The 17,956-nt window shown below is 38.5% G+C and overlaps 1 protein-coding gene across 11 annotated transcripts in view; it reads left to right on the forward strand.

Annotated features, from left to right (window-relative positions):
- foxp1b (forkhead box P1b) overlaps positions 1 to 17,956 on the forward strand; it is a 288,207-nt gene that overhangs the window by 91,472 nt on the left and 178,779 nt on the right. For 10 of the 11 annotated variants that reach the window (XM_028448144.1, XM_028448132.1, XM_028448141.1 and 7 more), the window contains one exon: positions 5,760 to 5,817. The exons of the other annotated variant lie outside the window; for it this stretch is intronic. The gene's annotated coding sequence lies outside the window, so the exon portion shown is untranslated. The remainder of the gene's footprint in view (positions 1 to 5,759; positions 5,818 to 17,956) is intronic. 11 annotated transcript variants of the gene reach the window in all.

Here is a 17,956-nt window from a genome sequence, read left to right on the forward strand (position 1 = left end):
TATAAATCCTTGTTTTAATCACAAATAACATGGAAAGTGACCAAAGATGGTGGAAAAAGGTCGTAAAAGAGGATTTTAAAGAACACTGACATTTTTTAAAAAGTCACAAATTAGAGTGACCATAAACTGACAGAAAAAAGTGGTAAAAAATGGTTTAAAGTGTCAATATTGGCTTAAAAGGGACAATTAGTTGAAACTGTTTAATAATGGGCATGACAAATCGTGAATGTGGTTAAATTGGCAATAATGGGTTAACGTTTGTGATAATCGGTGGAAAAGTGCTGGGAAGATTTTGTAAATGCAGAAAATGTCTTAAAAGTGGAAACAATGTGCAAAAGGCTTTGAAATTTGATGGATAATTGACAGAAATTAGAGTAATGTAGCAAAAATACATTAATTTACAGCAAAAATATGGCAAGAAAAGGTGATGAAAATAGGTTCAAATGTGGTAAATTTGGTGTAGTTGCAGAAAAAGGGTAAAAGCAAGCAAAAATAGGCTCAAATTGTTAAAAAAATATTCTTATTTCTTATAGGCATATGGCGACCCCCCCAGTCTTTCATGACCCCAAACGGGGTCCTGACCCCAAAGTTGAGAACCCCAGCCTTAGAGGGTTTAAATCAGTACAATTAAGATGAATCTACTTCCTAATTTCTTGTATCTCTTTTGATATCTTTCTGTTTTCCTCATGAACATTTTTTTTCCAGATTGATGTGGTATAAAACAACCTAACATAATAGGAGCGATGTTGTATTGAATGATGAGTGATGAGCTCAGTCCTAAATATATTGTGTTGGAAAAAGGATCCATTGGATCAACTTCCCTGTAGCTTTACTGTGTTCCAAACAATCATTTAAACACCCAATCTCAGCCTTTACTTCTAATCCCTAATCCATTTTTTTATCCATTCAGGTAAAACCAGTTTAGACTCACCTTTACCTCACTTATATCTCATCTGCTACAGCAGTGAGAAGGAAATCCATGTTTACTCCATCATTGATGGATCAATCTTTTGCTTTTGGTCAGGAAATGGAATAGATACACTATCTAATCTCTACATCAACAACAGTTTAGCCTATTTTTTACATTCATCAGATAAATGTGATCTTCATAGGTCACTTTTACGTGTATTTACAGCTGAGATGCTTTTATAGCCTCTATTTCTGACTACTTCCGATCATATCCTCCTGTATCTCTGCTGGAATATATTTTTAAATGTAAATTTGACATAAAAGAAATTATAAGCAAAAAATGTAAACTGCTTAGCTCATATAATTTGGGTAGTTTGGATTATTTACAAAACAAATGGGAAACAGACTTTAAAGCAATTGATTCCAGAAGCAATATGGCAAAGAACAGTACACATAATTTGTTCTACCTTAAAATACTTTAGGCTCTTTTATTTTCAACTGAAAATAGTACATCATCTTTATTATTAGACCAAGCATTGGATCAATGCAGGCGACCTCCAGCCACTTTACTGCACATGTTTTGGTCATGTCCCAAACTGCATAACTTTTGGCAATCGGTCTTTGAGACATTCCCTGTTATGTGTAGCACAACAGTGCAGCCGTCCCTAGTCTTCCTGCCTTTACTGTTTGGTGTGGGTTTTTGCAGTCTGTGTCAATGCAGCTTGTTTTTTGTTTTTTTTTTTTCAAATGGAAAGATATTTTTCCCACACATATGATGTGTTCAATGGATTAGGCGGATTGTGTGTCATATTAATCTCAGAAAAATCAAATATACTGTTAGGGGTTCAACAGCAAGGTTTCATTCTAAGTGGCAGACATTTATCTAATTTTTAGAAGACATATTAGCTACTGACATGTCCATGTAACTTAAACTATTATCAGTATGTTTTTATATATCCATTTTTTATACATGACCGAATATGTATGACGTATGCATACATATCGCTAATAATTACAGCAAGTTAATTTTGTCTTATTTTTTTTAAATGATTTGTTAAGGCTTCATTTATTCCGACAGCTTTTTTTAGGAAATTGACTTTGAACTCCTGACATGTTTCGACTGCCAACTGTCAGTCTGCCTCAGAGGCATCTACTGATCACTTTCATGTGCTGGCGACATGGGACATGGCCAGGCAACTTGAGAACTCTCAAGTTGGCCACGCCTAGAAAGAACTCATAAGGACATTAGAAAGTGATTAGTAGATGCCTAATGGCACGTTCACACCAAACGCGTCCAAAGCGTCAACAGCATCAGGTTTACATCGACAATATATGGTGGACTTCTAGGGCGCGTCAGAAGTCCCGCGCTGCACAGGCGCGTTTTGAAGCTTTTTGCATGGCAGACGCTTTTGATGTGCATCATGCACCTCTAACGCGGCCGACGCTGGAGTTGGGATTGTTGAACTTTTGGGGCATATCGCGATGTGTTGACCAATCAGGAGCGTTCCCCATTCATGATGTAATCAGAATAATGAGAAAAGAAAACACTAACCGGAGGTGGAGACAAATGGACAGGCTCTTTTGCTGGAATAGAGCACCTGTAGTTGGTGTCCTGGAAGATGCGAGCGGCGATGCAAGTCAGCAGGTCATCAAACTGGGCACGGGAGAGACGGAAGTAGCGCTGAAAGCGACTCTCGTCCGAGCGCAACTCTGGTGAATCCAGAAACGGCGCCGAGGCACAAATAAAGCCAACCCACTCTCTCGATAATGTAGAGCCGATGAACGGGAGTCGGGGGCGGCGTGTTCAGCAAGGAACTCCAAATTTTATTCTCCATTCACCCACACTTCTCTATAATCTCTAACGTCACAGTGCAGATACTGAGTCACACCAAAATATATTAGACTGGAAACACCGTCTTCTCAACACAATAATGTTCCCCACCACTTTACAGTCACTGGGTGAATTATGAACGTAACTGATCACCACAATATCATCCATTGTATGAACACAATCGGCAACAGAGAAGCCCCTCCCCTCGACGCACTCCCTTCCCAACTTGTTTGGACCCACGTCCCGAGCATCTTTGACGCTGGTGACAAGCGCACTGATGCAATGAGCACTAAGCGTCCAACTACGGGCGTGAGGCACGATTTTGACACCCGAAACGTGTTTGGTGTGAACGTTTCAAAGTAGTGCAATGCTGTCTCCTCTAACTTCTCCAAGATGTCCAATTTTCCACTTCCACAGACAAAAATCTTCTCCAGCATTCTTTGTGTTTTGAAATTGTTGCGTTTTGATTTATACCCCTGCTTACGGCCTCTTACCGAGCAGACACATAAGCCTCCTAGGTGGGTAATTATCTCAACCGGGAAGTGTTCCATTTCCCTAAAATCTCAATGTGGGAGTGTGTGATGGGCTTGGTTTTCCCAACTGGTGGAAACAGCGTGCGCTTGTTTATTTTCACCCTACGATCCATGCACCCCACTGCTGCAAATGGCTACATTACAGCTTTGTGCTGTTTGAAATGGGTACAATTATCTTTTTATGTAATACAAGATGGGCATTATATTACCAGGAGAAAAAAGGTGAACACGCTTTTATCAGGATCTAGTCATTACATTTTTTTTCCAGCAATCCTGATTTTTCCGTCGTTAAAATGATGAAACATTTTCCTAAATGGATGTTATGCATTGGGTAAACTCATTTAGCTGCCGGGGCTCTCGCAGGTGATCAGAATTAATGATATTTTGTAGTTTAAAACTGAAAAAGCCTGTCATTCGTAACCACTCGCTATTGATTTACAATTCCATTGATGATATGTTTATTGAAGCATAATAAATCGCGGTAATAGGCTGGCTGTGTGGGAACGGTCCATTTTGGATGATTGTGTGACCCTTGCTGGTGTTTATTGTTGACTTCTCTTTTCAACAGGGGCATTTAACTGGTAATTAATGCTGAAAGTGAGTAGATTCTCTCTGTTTTGGATAAACGCTTGGATACAGCTTTGACTGCCAAATATAAACAGTAGAGGAAGGGATTTCTCTCTGCTGTTATATTTGGATATGCTTTAGTGCCTTTATTCAAATTTACCTTAGATATCACCCACACAGTCACTTCTCAATTTACCATAAAAAACTGAATATTGTTACTTGCTTTTTCTTTTGCATCTCTCCGTGCTTGGGTTGAGTCACTCTGTTAAGGAAAGCATACAGATCAAAGCCACCCCGCGGAGCCCAGACAGTACAGCACAGGTAGAGGTTGTGTTCACCAGCAGGGAGGCCCCAAAAGTGCATCCAGAATTAGTTTGATGAAAAGTTTATTGCTGACAAATAAAACACTTGCTCACAGGGGTGGTACTAAAACCCGGAAACATTTCGGAGACATATCGGAGACAGAGTAAATGCGGCCCCGTACTGCATACACATTACTCAGGCTGTAATATCACCAAGTTTATCATTGTACCAGTTGTCAGAGCAACTATCTTTACCAGGGAGCAAATATTTATTCCTGGTTATTGTTTTCTAGACTTTATTGGGCTTTATTTACCAGCGATTAGTTCCTTCCTACTGCTCGGAAACACTTGGAAACCAGTTTTTTATATATTATTAGGGCCCGAGCACCAAAGCACTGTACTTGGATTTGTGATGCCCTTCCCGGGGGTACAATTTCATGAAATTTGGCAGGACTGTGTTTAATTAAATTTAAAGTGTAGTTTTTTGATGCAATTGTAGGACTCTTTAGCGCCACCTAGAGTTTGTAACTTTTCACTGGTTTAAACTAGCTGGATAGCATTCAGTAGGTATATGCATTAGACCGTGACCAGCAAAAATCTATTTTGGACCTGTAACCTAAATTCAACAGGAATTTAGTGGGCCAAATTTTGCACTTTTTTTCAATTTTTGGCCAAACCACACCTTCGTTAAAAGCAAACTCCTCTTAGAGCGTTCATAATTTGAATTTCCACATGAAATTTAGGTTTTATGTTCTTGACAAGTTGGGGACCCGTTGTTCCTAAAAACGGTGAGTTTTTACCACATCACCAGGCCTACAGGGGGTGCTAAATTTACATTAATTTTAAAACTGGAAATTTTCGAATAACTCAGCCGAAACTCCTTCAAAAGACCTTGTGCCGTACGGAATGAAGTTTGACTTTGAACGCGGCTGGTAGGAAGGAGTCGCCTCGTTCCTCGACGGGCATGCCAGGTGCGACAGCCTGTTATTCAATTATGATTTTTTTTTTTTTATTTAAATCATAGTACAAACTAATTCACATGATCTAACCAGCTGATAGTGTGTGTCACAAAATGTACTTATTTTTAATGACATTTTAAATATTTTTTATGACATTGTTTTTACAATTAGAAAAAGTTGTATTTTTATTATTTTTTGTACGTATACAGTATGTTCATAACAGTTACTATGCACAATAGTCAAATAATAATTATCAACTTGTAAATATGCAGTAGGAACTACTCACAGGTAAATAAAGCCCAATAAAACTGCTCTCTGGTTAAGATACAGTAGTAGCTCTGACAACTGGTACAATGATAAACTTGGTGATATTACAGCCTGTGCTTGCCGTACGGGGCCACATTTACTCCGTCAAAAATGCTCAAATTGATTTCCTCGCATGATTTCTCCCACATACGAGACTGTTTGTGTGTATCATTAATTCTAATCAATGAGACCGGCTAAAGCCTTTATCTGTTTGCTGCTGTCAGTTCACACACTCATTTCCTAGATCATTGTTTTGAATATTGACTTGCACATGCTGATGACAAACTTTGTAATCCTAGAGGTAGATATTTCACCAACCTCAACATTTCCACCTTTTTTTTTTGTCTTCTAGGCTGTTTCACAAGAGCTGGAACCGAAGATTGCCTTAAATAAGCAAGTCCTGGTGAAAGGTAAACTTGCAGATGTGTGTGAGAATGCTTTTTTGAATTGGCTTAATAATCAACTGAGTGCAGTATCGGTTGTCATGTTTGTATTGGTTGCCCCTGTTTGTGTACTGTATTTGTGTGTGTGCACTGGTGGTTAGTAGGCAACCAAGCCAACAGGTGCACCATTCAGCATCCTGGGAGGCTGCAAAACTGAAAGTGAGAGGAAAGAACAGTTTGTTTGGCCAAATATTCCAAAAAGAATGAGAAAACATTAGTGGTAATAGTTGTACTTTGTAAATCAAATCAAAATCAAATCAAGTTTTATTTCTAAAGTGCTTTACAACAACCAAAGTTGACCAAAGCGCTGTACACAATAAAAAGTACAATTTAAAAACGACATAATTATCACATTTAAAACAAGTGCCACAGAACTATGTTTCAACGCCCTTCTAAACAGGTGAGTCTTTAGTTTTGCTTTGAACAGGGGCATGTCTTTGATGGTACATAACTCAAGTGGCAGCAAGTTCCAGAGTTTTGGACCTGCCACCCCAAAAGCACGATCACCCCACTGTTTGTAACGTGACCTGGGCACCTCGAGCAGGTGGTGTTGGGCAGAACGTAGGGCTCTGCTCGGCTGGTGAAGGATCAAAGTCTCACAGAAATACGCAGGTGCGAGGCCATGGATAGAACTGAAAAGAAAAAGCAAAAGATTGTACTGGATTCCGAAAAGGACCGGGGTCCAATGCAGGGAGTAAAGGACAGCTGTGATATGGTCATGTTTGCGAGAGTTGGTGAGGAGCCGGACAGCAGCATTTTGCACAAGCTGTAATCTGTGTATGGAGGTCTGATTGAGCCCATAATACAGTGCTTTGCAGTAATCTAATCGTGAGCTGATGAATGAATGAATAGTTTTTTCCAGGTCGGTGCGGCTGAGAAAAGGTTTCACTTTTGTAAGAAGGCAAAGCTGTAAGCTAAATGTTTTTACATCATATATAAAGTTGTAGTAGACCCATGGTTCCCAAACTGGGGTACGTGTACCCTTAGGGGTACTTGAACACCTCTCAGGAGGTACACAGAAACATTTGTCAGTTAATTTTTTAACATCATTGATTTTTTTTTTTTTTTTTTTTTTTTACATGCACACAGACTTTTTTCTCATCCATCAATAACACTTTAAAATACACAAAAAGGTGAAGTTTAAATTCTAAAACCAGCAAAACATCAGAAACAAATGAATAAAAAAGCCTACATTCAAGGTTAATGTTGGATGAGACACAGGAAAGAGTTTAGACGAGCCTGCAGACACAAATAAATAATGTATAACATGAGCTTAGGGGTGCTTGCGATAAGAAATAAAGGCAAAGGGATACATGGGGCAATAAAGTTTGGGAAACACTGTAGTAGACCATAACAATTACTGCTAAGTTGGGGAACAGCAGTGTAGTACTAAGCCCCTAATGTAGGATAAGGAAAACCTGTACAGACTTAGAAAAGAAAAAAAAAACCCTTAAAGCTGCTGCAGTCTATCATTTTTATCAAATAAACACACAGTGTAGGCCCCATAGATCAATAAATTAATATAATTTGCTAAAAAAATATAGAAATTGTCCCTCGAAAATTAGTTTTGATCTCCACTGTAAACACTCTCTTATTGACATTGTCAGAAAACTTTTACCAATTACATCGTTGGAAGTGGAGTCCTGTAGGAAAATCTATAGATGTGTTTTTATTTTTATTCTAAAAAAAATAAACAAATCATCAGCAGCTTTAACAATTAAACATTGGTACAGTACTGTCAGTAGTTAGAAAAATGAAGCATTGTAACCAATGTTTGGTGGCAACCAAATCAACAAAATTATTAATTATTTTACTTGATTTGAGTGAATCTCTTCATCCAATCCTAGTGCTGTACATAATAAGCCTCTTATCAAGTCGTCAGAGTAAAGAGAAGAAGAAAAGGAAGGATTAGCAAACACTGGGGTTGACGGTTGTTTCATGAGTTTGCCTCAAAGTAAATTAAAATAAATAAAGTTTGAAATTAAATGAAATGATGATCGTAGTTCAAACATAACAATTAGCATTTTGTGTATTTCAGTGTAGTGGTTAAATTGGTGCTTCACAGTATGTATGGAGTTTGATCAAGTAATTTTTATTATGTTTTATTAAATAATAATAATAATAATAATACATTTATTTTGTAGGCTTTTCCACTTTTTGTTAAACACAGATACAAAAAGTTTGGGTTGACTTTTTTTATTTTCTAATGCGTGATTTACTTGCCATGTTGCCAGTACTGCAGCTTTTTTGTAGCCACGTTCAAAAGTAGTGGAAGTTAGTGTGACACAAATAGTGTTAAACAGGTACAGTATCTCTGCAGAGGCCGATTGTTATTGCTCTGATGTATCAGGAGTAGGTTTGGGCAATATATCAAAAGTCAGGATATATATTGAGGTATGGAAAATTACAATATCGCCATTTTGACATATTTTATTTTTTCATTAAAATACTGATTTTAGGATTCGCCCCTTGTGTTACTTCTCAGAACAGCATGAAAAGCACAATTAGATGATTGATGAATGTGTCTTTACCCAGATCTTCCACTAAACAAGCCACACTACAGAACTCACTCACACGTGCTGTCACTTAAAGGAGAAAAAGCCAAAAGTGGCTCATATTACTGTTTGTTAATAACATTGGCTGTTTGGCATTTTACATCGCAAATTTAACCTAGAATTGTCTTTCTGGTAAGAATATACTACTGAGTTAAAAATATCAAGATTCATATCGTATATCGTCATTATGAGAAAAAAAAATATCCCTAATAGAATAAATAAAATCGCCTTAAAGCTGATCTCCGGAGTTTCTGAGAAATCTACAGTATGTTTATGTATCATTCTTTTGAAATGCAAAAAATACCTACCTGGTATTTTACTATGGTCTACTGTTGGTGGTCATTCATATACACTAATGTATATAAGTCCCGCCTTTGTCCTATAGACCCCTATACAAATGGAAACGAGTGCCGTGATCGCCCAGCCAATAGGCTTCAACTTTCTGTTTTTGAATCTGTCAATCAAAATTAATGTGGAACTGTGCACGGAAACAAGGCCGCGCATCACAACAGCAAACATGTAAATATGATTTTGGCTCTTACCTGACCCATAGACCTATATCAATGTGACCTTATGTTCCGCGATGCACATGCAGAAAAGTAGAGGCGTGGCTTCTAGTAGATTGGCAGAGGCAATGGGAGGAAGTGGAGCTGTTTAGGACGGGACATCGAGACGTTTCTCAGAAACTCTGAATATCAGCTTTAATCAGGAGTATATTTTCCACACACTGAGGGCCCTCAGCTGTGTGCAGGCCAGGAATATTTTTAATGGTCGTGTAATTATTGTTAATGCGCAAAGTCAGCTTATTATTGACCCAAGCTTTCAATGTGGTTTTGATTACATCACTGATGCTGAAATCCCCCACAGCAGCTTAAAGGATTATTACGTTTTTGTATTAAAGCTCATTAATAGAGCAAAGAAGTCAAACAGGATGTTGGTGTTGGAAAGCACCTCTTGGTGCTGTAACTGTATATGGACACTGTGTTTACATGTACAACATACTGTGGGAAACACATCAAAACGTAAAGTGCTTTATTTATAGTCTGGCTGAATACCATGAAACATGAAAAACTGAAACTGAATATAAACTTAGTGTATTTTGTTTGTTTAAAACTAAGTCTTAAAGGGGACATATCATGGTTTTAAATCCTTTCTTTTTACATATAAATCATACAGTTGTGGTCTATATAAAGCGGAACTGCAATGCTTAGGTCTGAATTCCTCATTATTATAGCTCCACAGGCCCCTTTTCTACCCTTTTCTGATGTGCTTCTGAGAGCAACTCGTTTTGGTGCTGCCTCTTTAAATGCAAATGAGACACTTCATACCCCGCACCCTTTCCAGGTTGCAGAGGTGACACTCGGTTCAACTCCACCCTGTTCGGCCATTTTTGTAGTTTGATAGAAGAGATTATCTTGCGGCACAGAAACTTTTTATTCACACGTTATTTACAAAATGTCAACAACTGAAGACTTGTCCATCCAGCCTTACATGTTCGAGCCAGAGTCGGACCCGGCGGAGCGAGATGAAAATGATGATGATGAACCTGCAGAACAACGTCTTCATATGGATGTTAACAAGTGAGCTAACACAAGCGCCGAGCTAACGCTAGCGCCAAGCTAATGTCACGAAATGCATTTTAATACAGTCTTTTCGGAGACAAAAACGGCAAAATGAAATGACTAATGAAAACTTTAGACTTAAATTAAATCACGTAGGCCATATCGTCAAGGATGTAAAACGAGCACACAGCGCTAACATATGAAGACGGTGCAACTGCTAATGCTAACAAAACAATGGAGTTGATGTACTAATTTGGCAGTTCCGCTGCAAATACTGTGACGTTATTGTTCAAAAAACGTAATAGAGAATAGAAAAATCGAAACAGATTGCAAAATATGACCAAAACAGAATATAAAGATATCAACGGAGCACCTGAAGAGACTAATTTGAACTTTTCTGTACTTCTAAACACTCTAAATATACAACAAAATGCATTTAAGGGCTAAAAATGTGGATTTAGCATGATATGTCCTCTTTAACAGATATTCCAAGTTAATTGCAGTGTCTCTCACACACTGAAAGTAAATAGTAGTGAAAGAAAAATTCTCCTGCATGCATTTTGCTTATATACAGTGTCACAGCCCTGGAAAAAGGAGCAAGCAGGTCATAAGATGGATGGATGACAATGTTACAGGCACATGAAGGTGAAAGTTTGAGAATGCTAAAGCCATAAGTTTTTAAATAAGGGTGGAAGATTTTGCAAACAAATGTTCAATGGAAGCAGGGATCCTCTGAGGTCCCTGTCTTCTTCTTGACCAGCTATGACACATTTGTGTTAGCTTAGCACAGGGGTGCCCACACTATTTTTCTCTCGCAAGCTATTTCTACCACGGAGTCTGGACAGCTCGTCACGTTCTACTGTAGTGTTGGGGGGTTATGACTGTAAATAATCAGATTTTATTTAATAATTATTAAATTGTATGATGGTAAAATACAATAATAATATTGAAGCACTAACACTTAAAAACTAAATTAGATTGAAATATATTTTAAAAATGTAAATACATTCAATAGAAATATTTTGAAAGTAAAGTTTGTAAAATATACACAGTAAAAATGTGGCCTTTCCATTTCATCATGGCTGTATGAAAGTGTGATGGTCTGCAGTTTGTTTACAGCAACATCTCAGATCATCTGAAGCACCAAACACAGCTGCTCACTTCACCAAAGTCCCACAATAAAAAAAGCACATTTAGTGGTGCCAATCACTACCATACAGAGCGTTTCAGCGTTTCAATGGCAACCATGAAGTTGTCTGATGATGCTGCTAATAAACGTACCCAGTCAGGCCGGTTTCTTTGGGCTGGATGAGGGTCTTCTTCTACTTAATATTAGAGGTTGTAAATGAACAGATTGGTGCACTAGCGCCCCCTCAAATTTAGGTCTCCTTCATTTATGAAATATTGCGGCTCACGAGCGCAATTGACACAAAATACCTCTGCGATCAACCGTTAGATCACGATTGACGCTTTGGGCATCCCTGGCTTAGTACATAGCTCCGCTGGCTGAACCAGCTCAAAGGGTAAAAGGGTTTGTCCGGGTCCATGTTATTGGCTCAATTTATTTGGTTGAAATTGTCTCAACAGAAGAAAAAAAATGGAATTTGTCCACTATCGGCTGATAGTTTTTTCCCATCTTTACCATGCATGCCTTGTCCTTTTGGCCTGTTTAGAACTGTTGATGTTCAGTCTCCCATTAAAAAGTCTGCATCAGCTTTTGAAGTATTTTTTGTCTCCTAATTGTTTAGATTAGGATTTCTGAACCAATGGATGGCAAAAAGCAACACGATGTGCAAACAAGCTCAAATACTACCAATCCTATCAGCTCATGTAGTTGTTGGACACTTTGTTTAATCGACTTACTAAGAAAGTGTTGAGAATAAACAAGTGGATTCATGAGGAAAAGGTCGTATGCAGATGTATGCTTGGGATGGAAATAATCACTCCCTTCACTGTATTTATTGCTTACTTCAAAAAAGTAATTTCTTTATATCAGCATCAAGCTGGGAAATTGCCATGTATTAGTGTTAGGCCTGCTAAGCTTCTAATTCTGTGGCATTTACAGCCGGCTGTGTTTCCATGCATTTATAACACTTTGATTCTTAAGAGCTCCTTTAATCGCTTATGCCTAGCCTGGAACATAATAAACAACTCACTGCAACCACACGGGGGAGATTTCTAGCAGGAAAGTTAAACGCTTCTGTCAGCGGCGGTTTGCTTTGCTGTGTTTTTCATGCACTGTAAGTACGGTAATCTACTCTCTCTGCTTATCTGCTTTAGTTAAAAACAGGGACAGGCAGAATAGATGCAAGGCAGCGTGAAAATGAAAAATTATCGTTGTCTTCAAGACGTAATAACACAGACCGCGGGCAGAGAAACTAATGTTTTTTAGCCTGTTTATTGAGATTGTGTAACGTGTGAGAAGCTTCCTCTACTCTACAGGCTCACCTGGCCAGCGGCTGCTCCCTCATCTGATGCTTCTTTTCTGTCACTGTGACAAACTGTTGTTTCTCTGAATACACTGTTACTCAATAGAGCAGGGACGGGCAACTCTATCACAGCGGGGGCCACTAAACTGTCATTGTTTCTGATCAGGGGGCCACATGATCAATATTCATGTGGCCCTCTGATCATTGAGCATTAATACAGGGGTCACTTTCTGTATTTTTGTTGTTGTTTTCTGTATTCTCATGTCATTTTGTGTAGTTTTGTTAACTGTTTGTGTGTCTTTGGCACTCTTCTGCAATGTGTTGTTGTTTTGTGTGTTTTTATAGTCGTTTTGTTTGTTTAAGTGGTTGTTGTGTCCATCTATGTCGTCATTTTGTGTTGTATGTCATTTTGTGTATTTTGGGAATTTTTTGTGTTTTGTGTACTTTGTGCATTTTGCAATGTGTTTTGGGAGTTATTTTGTGTTGGGCTTCATATTCCTTCTTAAATTACAATTTTGAGGGATTTGCTTTGGGGGCCGCAGAAAGTTTGAGTGAGGGCCGCATATGGCCCCCGGGCCACAAGTTGCCCATGTCTGTAATAGTGCTATATTCTATTGTTCTTTTGCATCTTCTTACATCTTTCATGGGAATTTCCTTTCTTTTGCTCATAAAATTGCATGGATAGTATTATCTCTGAATTAAGATACTGTGGGTGAAGTGAATTTGACAGGTTTCAATCTATTTTTCCATCAGCATCATACACACAGATGCTGTTTTTCTTTAAAACATATCGACTGAAAGTGAGTTTTTTTTGATAATATCATTCGGCTACCAGGTGCAGACAGATAACACGACAGAATCTCGGTGCAAGATTGACTGAGGCAACATCCGTCCATCCATTTTCCAACTGAGGCAACAATAGTAAGCAAATTCCATCTTGCAGACAAGTGGTGTTGCAGTTGAGATGAAAAGAGAATCAGAAAAGTTTTGTCCTTGTGTTGCAGTCACAGAGATGATGAACTGGGACTAATAAATGGGATTGATTTGTTGTCTCCAGAGAGGAATGATTATATAAAGTATTTTTCATTACTTCTCCACAGCAAAACAAAATGCTGCTCTAGATCAGGAAAGAAAGCCCAGCCAGCCTGTGCTTAAAGACAAACACCATATCACTTTTTCTGATAGCAGTTTGGAGGGAGTGGAGGTTGAATTTGAAGTTTCAGTTGGACGTATGGAAATTCATGAAGTTCCCAGTGGTTCTTCTTTTGGTACTTTGTACTTTGTTGCACTCTTTTTTGAATGTCATGGTAAATAACACTCCTGCAGCTTTTGGCTTTCACTGTTTATTTTCTAAATCAAATCCCTTTTAGGGATGAAGCACCTGGTGGAGTGACTTAATGGAATGGCTGCAATCCTGCTCAAATAAACAGCTTGCATTTTTTTTTTTTTAGTGGGTGATTGGGAACAAGTCTGTGAGCATGAACCAGAGAGAGCTGATTAAAAAAGAAACAATCAGCTCATGGGGAGACAAAGGTCTGCCTCTATTTACGGACACATATTCTTTCTGAAAATGATTGTGAAAAACATCTTTTTTTTACTAATTGATACAAACCTTTTTTTATTTCAATAACAGATCAATGAGTCTGCTTTAGTTGTTCAAAAGGCCTGAGAAATTTCAGATTTGTTTTTACTTGTCCTTTGCACATTCAGTAAAATGCTGTCGACCTTTTCGTCATGCTGGAAAAGATAGAGTAAAAGAAAAGAAATCAGCATACACATGTTGCGAGAATAAAGGCTTTGTGTCGTCTGTCCAGCTTAAGCTGCATGGGTTAAAATGCCACCTCTGCTTTATAGTGTAACTCATCAACTCATTAGTCCACATGGAGTTTTGGCATTGGTAACAGTTGCACTATAAGTGGTCATAGAAAGGCCCACCCAGGGACAGGAGTTGTAAACTAGCACTAGCTACAGTATATGCTCTTTTGTGTATCACATCAGCAGCTGTTGAATTGCGTTGTCTCTGTAAATTAAATAAAAAAGCAACGAGACATACTGAATGATCACAAAAATAACAATATGGACACATAAAGAAAAAAAATGAAAGATTGACTCAAACGTTTTTAGAAGTTGGTCACAGCAGCTTATATTTCAAGGTTGGAGTTTTTTTTAAATAGATGGGTCCTTAGTCAGCTTTGGAGTGGAATTAGAGACTACTTATGGACCAAGGGGCTGATTCATTATCTGAAATAAAGGGTGGTAAAGCAGTTGCTTGCCTAAATCCTTTGGTGACGCAGTTTCCTCACCTACTGCAAGATTGCAGCAATGATTAGTGCATGTGCAGAAGTGGTGGAGACTTCCCTATTTAAATGAGGGTTTTGTACATGTTATGTTGAACATGGAGCGTGAAGGAGAGCTGAGTGCGCTAAAGCAAAAAAAAAATTTGAAGCAGCAGAATTGAAGGTGTTAGCCACCAAAACACTTTGTTAAATGTTACAGAATGATGTTTATACTGTTTATTTAATGCCTGATACCAGAAAGACCTAGAAATAAAAAGGTCAAATCACATTTCAGTTGTTTCTTGGGAGTTGATATAGTTATCCCTCACTATATCGTGGTTCACCTTTCGCGGCCTCCGTTTTGCTGATTTTTTTTTTTTTCTACAGTGCAATTTTGCATTCATTTTTTTTTACAGTGTATGAACACGCATTGTATTCTGCATCCTGATTGGCTAATGCTGCGTTCACCCACCAGCGACACATCCAACTCGGTGACTGTCACTGCCTGCTGAAGCAAGGAGGTAATAATAATAGTGCATTGGATTTTATATAGCTTTTCATAGACACTCAGAGCGCTTCACATTAATGTGCATTATTCTTTCACTCTACACTTAGTGGTGGCAAGCTATTATTGTAGCCACAGCTGCCTTGGAGCAGAGTGACAGAAGCGAGGCTGCCATAGTGCGCCATTGGTCCCTCCGACCACCACCAACACTCACTCACACACCACATTCATACTAAGCAATATGGGTAAAGTGCCTTGCCCAAGGACACAATGACTTGGCTGGACCAAAAAAAACCAAGCCCAATTATACAAGCCTGCATCTGAAATCTCTGATATAAACAATCCATTCCATCACTTCTAATAAATGGGTCAGTTTTTCTCATACCTACTGTTGCTGACTTGTTCTCCAATATCAGTTGTTTAAGCCTTTTCTAACGATCCACACTACAAAATAAACACAAAACTGTGTATGGTTTTTGACGATATCGGATCAGTATCAGCCAATACTCAAAGTTGACGTATCATTGTCATATCGCAAATTAAAAAGTTGTATGGGGAAACAGATAAGTCTATCATACCAATCTATGTACGATGTACAAAAATCACCACATAATGTTTCCTTTTCAAACTACTATTCCATCTTTCAACTTCTAGCATTTATTCAATCTCAGTCAAAAGATTTTTTTCCCCATGTCAATGGGTTTCAATGCAATATTTATTAATATTGTAAATAGTTATCAGCTAATAAGTCGCTAATGTGCCATTATATACTTGTTGGCTACGTTTGTCACCAAATACCAGTAACTTATCGTTATCAGCTCTGCAAAAACAGTCCAGTTTGTGGATGGATGAGCATGTGATTTCACACACTGTGTGGACAAGGCTTAAAAGTAACTGAAAGAATTAAAAACAGATTGGATATTTTGAAACAAACGTGTTTTATTTATGCAATTAAAAGAAGAGAAAAAATTTAGACATTTTTTGAAAACAGCTGTTTATTTACAGTTCCTTTCTCTTTTGTGGGGGTCGGAGAGTTTAGCCGTGACTCCTGCCCTGTTTTTATAAACAAAGTCTCTCCGGCCGGCTAGAAAAAACACAGGGCCGCTCAGTCCACTGAAAACAGGAATGACAAACACCATTAGCGGGAAAAATTTCCATCTCATTGCAACTATGTTATTGTTTACTTTACCATACACGTCCTAATATGGTTACCTCCCTGTCAAAGCCTAGCCGAGGGGCCCTTGCAGGGAGGTGCTTTCAGCTGCCACTTAGACAATAAGAAACAAATGTCACAGCTCGGCAAAAAAAAAGGGCTGCCTTTCACGGCCTTACAGTACTTGGCCTGCCACGCTGCCTGGCTCTGGCTCCTGTGTGATATTTATCTACTCTCTAGTGTTAGATGCTCTCACAAAGAACACCCCCCCCACCACCACCCCGCCCCCATCCCTTGTCTTCCTTCTGTCTTTCTTTATTTGTCTGTATCTCGCCATCGATCTCTGTCCCTGTCCTTGTGTTAGTTATGTGTAGCTTGACTGATGGAGCTCTGTTTGCTGTGCTAAGTTATTTATCAGTGGGGTGAAGGGGGATGGGGGGGTGATGTGTTGAGAATGGCTGTTGCCCTCCTCCGTGTGGCCAGGCAGGGCCCAGTTCAGCTGCAGGTCACACTCCTGCCCCTAAAGTCAACTATGTGTTAGAGCATAGAACTTCAGAACCAAAAACAGAAAGATAGGCCAAGTTTGGAATTTTTTTTTTTCTTTTCTTTTCTTTGGTAATTTAATACCGGGGTTGTACTGCAAATTGAAGTACAAACACTTTGTTACTGTACTTAAGTATTTTTTTCTAGTATCTGTACTTTACTTTTAGTCCTTATTTTTTTCAACAGATACTGTATCTGTACTTTCCACTCCTTACATTTAAATGAGCTTGTTACTTTTAAGACCTTCGAAGATGATGTCTCAAAGTAAAAAGACGCAAATGATTGGAATTTGCTAGTTTAAAAACCCTGTCTTATTATTGAAGGGACATTTGTTTTACTTTTTTACTTAAATACATTTAGTAGCATGAACTTTTGTACTTCAACTCAAGTAAGGGAGCAACTTCAATACTTTTACTTTTACCGGAGTCATTTTTTATTCAAGTATCTATACTTCTACTTGAGTACTGAAGACTAGTACTTTTGCCACCTCTGCGTTCTACAACCACATTTTATTAACTGTAATAAGTGACAAGAGATTATGATTTGTTTGGTTATTTTATCATTTTCCTTGGCCAACAAAAGTAGTTCTACAATTGGAGAGCACACACTACGTTCACACTGCAGGCAAATCAGATCTTTTTGCCCATATGCGACCTGTATCCGATATGTTAAAGACAGTCTGAACAACACAACTCAGAATTTTTCAAATCTGACCCAGGTCACTTTCATATGTAGTCCTAAATCCGATACATATCAGATTTTTTGTAATGCGACTGCAGTCTGGATGGCCAAGATGCTTTCTATCCGACTCCAATGTCATCACCATCCAAACAGTCCATTGTAAAAATGTAGCAGCATCACAACAAACGGCTAGAGCGATAAACCGGTTCTCTTTTTTTTCAGTCTCAAAGTTATGAAGTGCTGACTTATGTTGGAAAGAAAATTTCTCAGCGCGACACACAGTCCTATACTGGACACATCCATATTAACTTCCGTAAACACCATACATGCCTGCGGGGTCATGGGTCACCTTAGGACTTTTTCTGCGAATGCGCGTCACTTCAGGGTCACATTCTACTCATA

The sequence above is a fragment of the Gouania willdenowi genome, chromosome 5 (genome assembly GCF_900634775.1).
Source record: "Gouania willdenowi chromosome 5, fGouWil2.1, whole genome shotgun sequence".
Lineage (NCBI taxonomy): Eukaryota > Metazoa > Chordata > Actinopteri > Blenniiformes > Gobiesocidae > Gouania > Gouania willdenowi.